This window comes from Macrotis lagotis, chromosome 1, assembly GCF_037893015.1.
Source record: "Macrotis lagotis isolate mMagLag1 chromosome 1, bilby.v1.9.chrom.fasta, whole genome shotgun sequence".
Classification (NCBI taxonomy): domain Eukaryota; kingdom Metazoa; phylum Chordata; class Mammalia; order Peramelemorphia; family Peramelidae; genus Macrotis; species Macrotis lagotis.
In genome coordinates, this window is record NC_133658.1 from 486,155,932 (window position 1) to 486,162,756 (window position 6,825).

Genomic DNA, 6,825 nt, shown 5'->3' on the forward strand with positions numbered 1-6,825 from the left:
ATTTCAGAAAAGCCTGGAAAAACTTGCATGAATTGATGCTAAGTGAAATGAGCACAACCAGAAGAACATTATACACACCAACAACATTGGGTGATGATCAATCTTGATGGACTTCTTCATTTCAGTAGTACAATAATCAAACACAATTTTAAAAGATTTGTGATGGAAAATATCATTCATATCCAGAGAGGGAACTGTGGAATCTAAATGAAGACTCAATCTTATTATCTTAATTTTTAAAAGCTGTTTTATGTATTACATCACTTTTTTCTCTCTAATGTTTTCTTTCTTCCATTAGGATTTGATTCTTCTCTCACAACATATTCAATATTGATCTAGTTTAACATAGTTAAAAATATAGGGTCTATATCAGATTGCTTTCCATCAAGGGGAGGGGGAAAGGGAAGGGAGGAAGGGAAAAACCTGTATAAACTTAAAACCTTGTTTAAAAAAAAACGATTGGTTAAAAACTACCACTACATGTAGTTGGAAAAACAAATAAATAAAATATTTAAATAATATGTGTGGGGGGAAACAGGATGTGGTTTCTTTATGGTTTTTTTTGTTTGTTTTTTAAACAAGGCAATGGGGTTAAGTGACTTGCCCAAGATCACACAGCTAAGTAATTATTAAGGTAATTATCTGAGATCAGATTTGAATCTGGTCCTCCCAACTCCAGGGCCAGTGCTCTATCTACTGTGCCAACTAGCTGCCCCATAGGATGTGGGTTCTTGAAAAAAATTATAAAATAAACCATTAATTAATTTGGTAAAAAGAAAATTAAATTGCCAGAATAAAATGAGAAAAAGGAAATTTCACAACAAAAGAAGAGAAAGGAAATTATAAAGGTAAAGGCTAATTGACTAAATATATGCCAACAAACCTGATACATGAAATGAAATGATATCTACAAAATTTGAAATGTTCAAGTTAACAAAATAATTAATGAGGTTTTAAATAACTCAATCTCAGAAAGAGCAAGTGAATAAGCCATAACATTTATGACATAAATAAACTTTGAAGGAGGGAAAAAAACCAAGAATCAGATAGATTTACAAGTTAATATTGTCCAATATTTAAAGAACAAATCACTCCAATTTTACATAAATTATTTGTAAAAAGAAGGAAAGTTTCCTACCAAACTCTTTCTATAAGACAGATATGATTCCTCATACCTAAACCAGGGAGAAAAAAATAAGAGGAAAAACCTAAAGAGCAGTAATTTTAATTAATATTGATATAAAAATATTGAATAAAGTATTAGCAAAAAGTAAAAAAGCACATGTTGAAAACATACTTCCTGGCCAGGCTAGCTTTATGTAAGGTTGTGGAGTTGTTTTCATATTTGGAAAATTATAAACATAAAAGACCACATTAATAAAAAAAACCATATAATTATGTGAATATTGGAAAAGGCTTTATATTTTAAAAATACTCAGAAGAACAAATAAAAAATAGTCCTTTCCTTAATATGATCAACAGTATCTATCTAAACCCAAGAGTTCACATTTATAATAGAGAAACATTTATAATGGAAGAGACCTTTCCAATAAGATCATGGGTGTCCATTCTGGATGGAAAATACTTTATTACGTATTATTTCTCAATATTGTTTGAATCTAACTTTGATGTGGTTAGATATTACTAGCTCAACTATTGGGATTTGTGGTTCACCCTAATTCCAGGGATCCTCCAGTGATACACGAGTACTTATTTTGGGGCCACCCAGGTCTTGGGTCTAGTCTGACAAAAAGCTTTTAGCTTCAGCTAAATTTACTGAATGTTTATATAATCCTGTTGATATAGAGCTCTATCTTTTCTACCAGCTGGCTACCCATTTGATTGACTTTATGACCTTGTTTGAGCCCTATATAAACCTCTATGAAACTCAGAAGGGAGCCACACTTTTTTCTGACTCTTCTCTGTCAAACTGACAATAAAATTCCTTTTAAACCTTTTTCTTTAAGATGTTAGAGTTTGTTCTTTTTTATGGTATTTTATTTTATTTTTCCATTCAAATGTAGAAATAATTTTCAACATTCATTCTTGGGGGTTTTCTTTGGGGGGGGTTAGAAGGCATTGGGGTTAAGTGACTTGCCCAAGGTCACATAACTAAGTAATTATTAAATGTTTGAGATTGGATTTGAATTCAGATCCTTCTGACTCCAGGGTCGGTGCACTACCAAGCTGCCCCTCAACATTCATTTTTGTAAAATTTACTCCCTCTCTTACTCTTCCCCCTCCCCCATGGCATGCAATCTGATATAGGTTACATCTGCACAATCATATTAAATATATTCCCAAATTAGTCAGATCATGAAAGAATAATCAGAACAAAAAGGTAAAAACTACAAGAAAAAAAAATTATGGAATTTACAGATGAAGTAACAAGCCTAAAAAGTTTATTGGCTTGCCGGCGAGAGGGGCCGCTGCCGGCTGGGGACCAGCGATCGCCCGCCCCGGGAGCCGAGAACCCCGACCTCGGCTTGTTTTTCTCCCTTCTCTCAGATGCCTTATTGTGAAAACTAAACTAAGTCTTTGGGACATAGCAAGTGAAAAATGCAATAAAAAAAACTGAAGTCAACAGAAGATTGATAATAATATACCATGATGGTGGTGACCATTTTCACAGATCCTAAGAGAAAACAGAAAACACCTGGATCCTTTCATCAGTCTTTGATGGCGAGAAAAATGGAAAAACTCAGGAGAGCAAGACTGAAACTACAGTTCTGTTGAAACCTTTAGGCCAGATTTTACTGAATCATTTCATTCAGAAGACCTACAGCATGCAAATCAAACAGTAGTATCCATGAACATCAATGAGATATCTAGAAATAACTTGTTTCTGTAAATAATAAAGAAATGAGAATGGAAAGAAATCACAGTGAAGCTATCCCAGTTAGTGGGGAGGAATTGGAATACAGCACAAGCACAGCATTTATAGGCCCTATTTACAAAAATCCTGAGGAAAATAAACAAGATAAAAGAAAACATCACACACAAAAAGTCACTGGTGGATTGGAAAACAAACAGAACCTTTCTTCTAATAAACTAGATATAGACAGTGAATTATCTCAGTTTTATAAAGAAATTCAGGAGCTTGAGAGTGAAAAAGAAGATTGGGAAGGCAATGGTCAGGAATTTAAATCTCTTCAGGAACAATTTAGTTTATATCATCATGACTATTACAGTGACAATTTAAAATCTGATGAAGAAAACAAAGATAGTTGGTTTAGTACTATACATTCACCCCCTGGTGATGAGCAATATTTTAGTAGTGAGCCAGTTCTTTGGAACACTGAATATCCATTTAATGGACAAGTGGAACCTACATTTTTTAACCACCCAATTCCTCCTTTTAGGCCTGAGTGGCAACCAATGGAATCTTCTTTAGTTTCTCATGGCCTTTTTCCTTGAGTTCAATTACCATTTAAATGTTCAAAGATTTAATCCCTCTCCATCTCCGACACCAAATATTTTTCATGCTCAAGATGTTAAATTATGTGAAATGTACGATGGATATAATGTAAGCAGTGGCAGCATAAATTGGAACTGTCCAACATTTGATCAGAATAACAGATACTTTGATTGTGATGAGAGGATCAGTAGCATACAAACTTCTAGAAGTGGCTATAGTGAACAAGATGGATGAGAAAGTAATGGTTTCTGTGAAACAAGAGAATCATCTTGGGAAGACCCTTCTCTATTCCAGATGGAGAAAATAGACAGGTTTCTCAACCAGCAGTTCCAAGATGAAAAACTAAAGAGGCTACTTATCCTTTTAAGAGGTCTGCCTGGGTCAGGGAAAATGACACTTTCTCGTGTTCTGCTTAGTCAGAAGCGTGGTGGCATCATCTTCAGCACTGATGATTATTTTCGGCATCAAAATGGGTATACATATAATGTTAGACAACTTGGTGATGCCCATGACTGGAACCAGAGCAGATCTCCAGTTATAATAGATAATACTAATACCCAAGCTTGGGAAATGAAACCTTATGTGGAAATGGCTATAGGCAAAGGATACCAGGTGGAATTTCATGAACCTGAAACATGGTGGAAATTTGATCCTGTGGAATTAGAAAAGAGGAATAAACATGGGGTGTCTCATGAAAAGATTGCACAGATGTTGGATCATTCTGAATATAAAATGTCCATCTCTACTGTAATGAATTCAGTGGAGCCTCCACATAGAAGGTCTGAGAGACTTTGAAGACAGAGGTGGGGAGGCTGTCTAGACTCATGGAATCACTTTGATGTTGCAAAATAACTAATGTACAGTCTGCTTTCAACTAAAATTAGCTTGTGGCTTACCCTTAAAAAAGAAGCACTGAGACTTTCTGGAGGTTTTTAAATAGGTTCAAATCTAATAAAAAAAACTATCCATTACCTCACAAAGTTTGTTCCCAGAAAACTGTTTAAATTTTTAAATGTAAATAAAAATGGTATATAAAATTGTACATTATTTTTTAATAATTTTTATTGTACTAATTTTGGTTTTAGCAAAACATCTGAATGGTATGATGTGAAACAAAATTCTTTTCCTTCAGTTGAATACTAAAATAATTTTGAGGTCCAAAGGAAGAACCATTGAATAGTTTTTAATAAGCGTATTGTAAAAAATTGGTTATAGATAAAATCTTGACTACTTTGTTCCCCCACAAGAAACTTGGAATATGCAAAAACATAACTAACTTGTTACAATGTATTCTAATATGTTATATGGTAACTCATTTCTTTATATGGATAAAATAGTTGTTTATACAAATATGTCCACTTAAACCTTTCTAAACCAATAGCTCAATTATTTTCATAGATTTTAATTTTAAAAACAAATTGAATAGTCCCTTAGAATTGATTGTAATAAAATTTTACCATGGGGAAAAAAAAAGTTTATTGAGTAACTTGCCTATGGCCATACAGCTAATATGTGTCTTACGGTGAATTTTTAAAAATAACATTTAGAATTTCTGGTCAAGAAGGTGGAGAGAAGTCAAATCCTGTGCTAAGGTCTCCTGATCTTCCCTCATATATAGTATGAAACAAACCTCTTAAGAGAAATTCAAGCTACAAAACCCAGAAAAAGAATCTAGGAGAACACCATCTACCTCACGGTTGGACTTTGAGGATCGTGGGTGAGCTGGGGACAGAGAGCAGAGAGCCAGCCTGGAGGGGTGAGAGCCAGACTAGTCTGGGATCAGTTGAGGAGGCACGTCCAAGAGCCAACTGGGGTGTGGAGGCTTTGGCTATGGGACTGACAGTCTGGGGCACTTTGGCAGGGCTGGAGGGTAAGTTCCAGAGATTTGCAGACATCGATTGGCTGAGCTCTGCTCTGGAGGACCTCAGACTCCATACTTTCTCTTCAGTGAGTCCTTCCCAGAACAAATACAGTAACAACCCATTTTCCACCCAGGTCTGGGCAGCCGAGCTCCCTCAGCTGAATAGGGAGAGTAATTACCTTGTCCCAGGGCATGGCCCACATTGTGCAATGATAAAAGTATCCAGCAGGGCTACCCACCTCCTCCAGGCCAAGGGAGAGCACCTCAAATCAAAGTCACAGACACTCCAGAGAAAGCAACAGCACACCCTACTGGCTGGTCCTCTTGGAGATATTACATTCAGAGAGTAAAGCCTCTAGGGATCTCAATAACAAAGCTCTGTGAACCAGCCCCTCTTCCAACACAAGGTCATAGGAAAATGAAGAAAGACCAGCAGAAAGGGGAGTCCATAGAAAATTACCTGGAAGGTAAAGACCCTAGCTCAGAGAGCTCTAGAACCTCTGAGGAGAATACAATTTTGTCTCTAGCCCAGAAAGACTTCCCTGAAGAAATCAGGAAGGAATTTAAAAATCAATTGGAAAATTTGGGAGAGAAAATTAATACCTTGCAAAAAAAACCAAATCCTTGGAAAATACAGTTGGATAAATGCAAAAAGAAAATAATGCTCTCAAAACCTCAGTTGGTCACATGGAAAACACTTTCAAAAATAGAACTGACCCAATAGTTTGCATTCAACTAATAAGTCAGGATGAATGAACAGCTCTCAGTAGTGAGAAGGGTACCTGGCCTGGGGCGATGATTCTGGGGCCTCACCCATCTGGTTCCCAGGACCTTCCCAAGTTGAGGATGATTTTTTTTATATTTCTGAACTGCTCTTCAACAAAAGGAAAACTGAATTCCATGACTTTTACTATAGTACCACAGTATCATAAATTGTTACTTTTCTGGTTTTTGTTGCATAAATGGTAATGCTGTGAGTTTTGTTTGTTATCTGTTTCAAGGTTCATTTCAAAATGTAAGCACATTTGTTTTTGTTTTGGTTTTTGGTTTTTGGGGGGGGTTTTTGCAAGGCAAATGGGGTTAAGTGGCTTGTCCAAGGCCACACAGCTAGGTAATTATTAAATGTCTGAGACCAGATTTGAACCCAGGTACTCCTGACTCCAGAGCCGGTGCTTTATCCACTGCACCACCTAGCCACCCCTAGCAAATTTGTTTTGAGATAGAACTTCAGAACATATAAAACTTTATATCCCTTTGTCTTTGTGGGGAAGGCAGTCCTGCTGGAGTAAATCACCTACCCTCCATTATTCTACTTTACAAAAGCACATTTCTACCAGCTAAATTCAACACGACAATACATGATTTTAATATATTTGCAGCCAAAACAACAAAAACTTACTTTCTGGAAAAAAAATAGAATTGATCAATTGGAAAAAGAGTTGCAAAAGGTAAATGAAGAAAATTCTTCTCTAAAAAAAGAATGGAGTTTGTGGAAACTAATGACTTCATGAGACAGCAAGAATCTGTTAAACAAAAACAAAAAATA

At 35.8% G+C, this 6,825-nt stretch overlaps 1 pseudogene; it reads left to right on the top strand.

Moving 5' to 3' along the window:
• Positions 1 to 2,868: 2,868 nt before the first annotated feature.
• LOC141504815 (NEDD4-binding protein 2-like 2 pseudogene) lies at positions 2,869 to 4,398 on the top strand (annotated as a pseudogene).
• Positions 4,399 to 6,825: the final 2,427 nt, after the last annotated feature.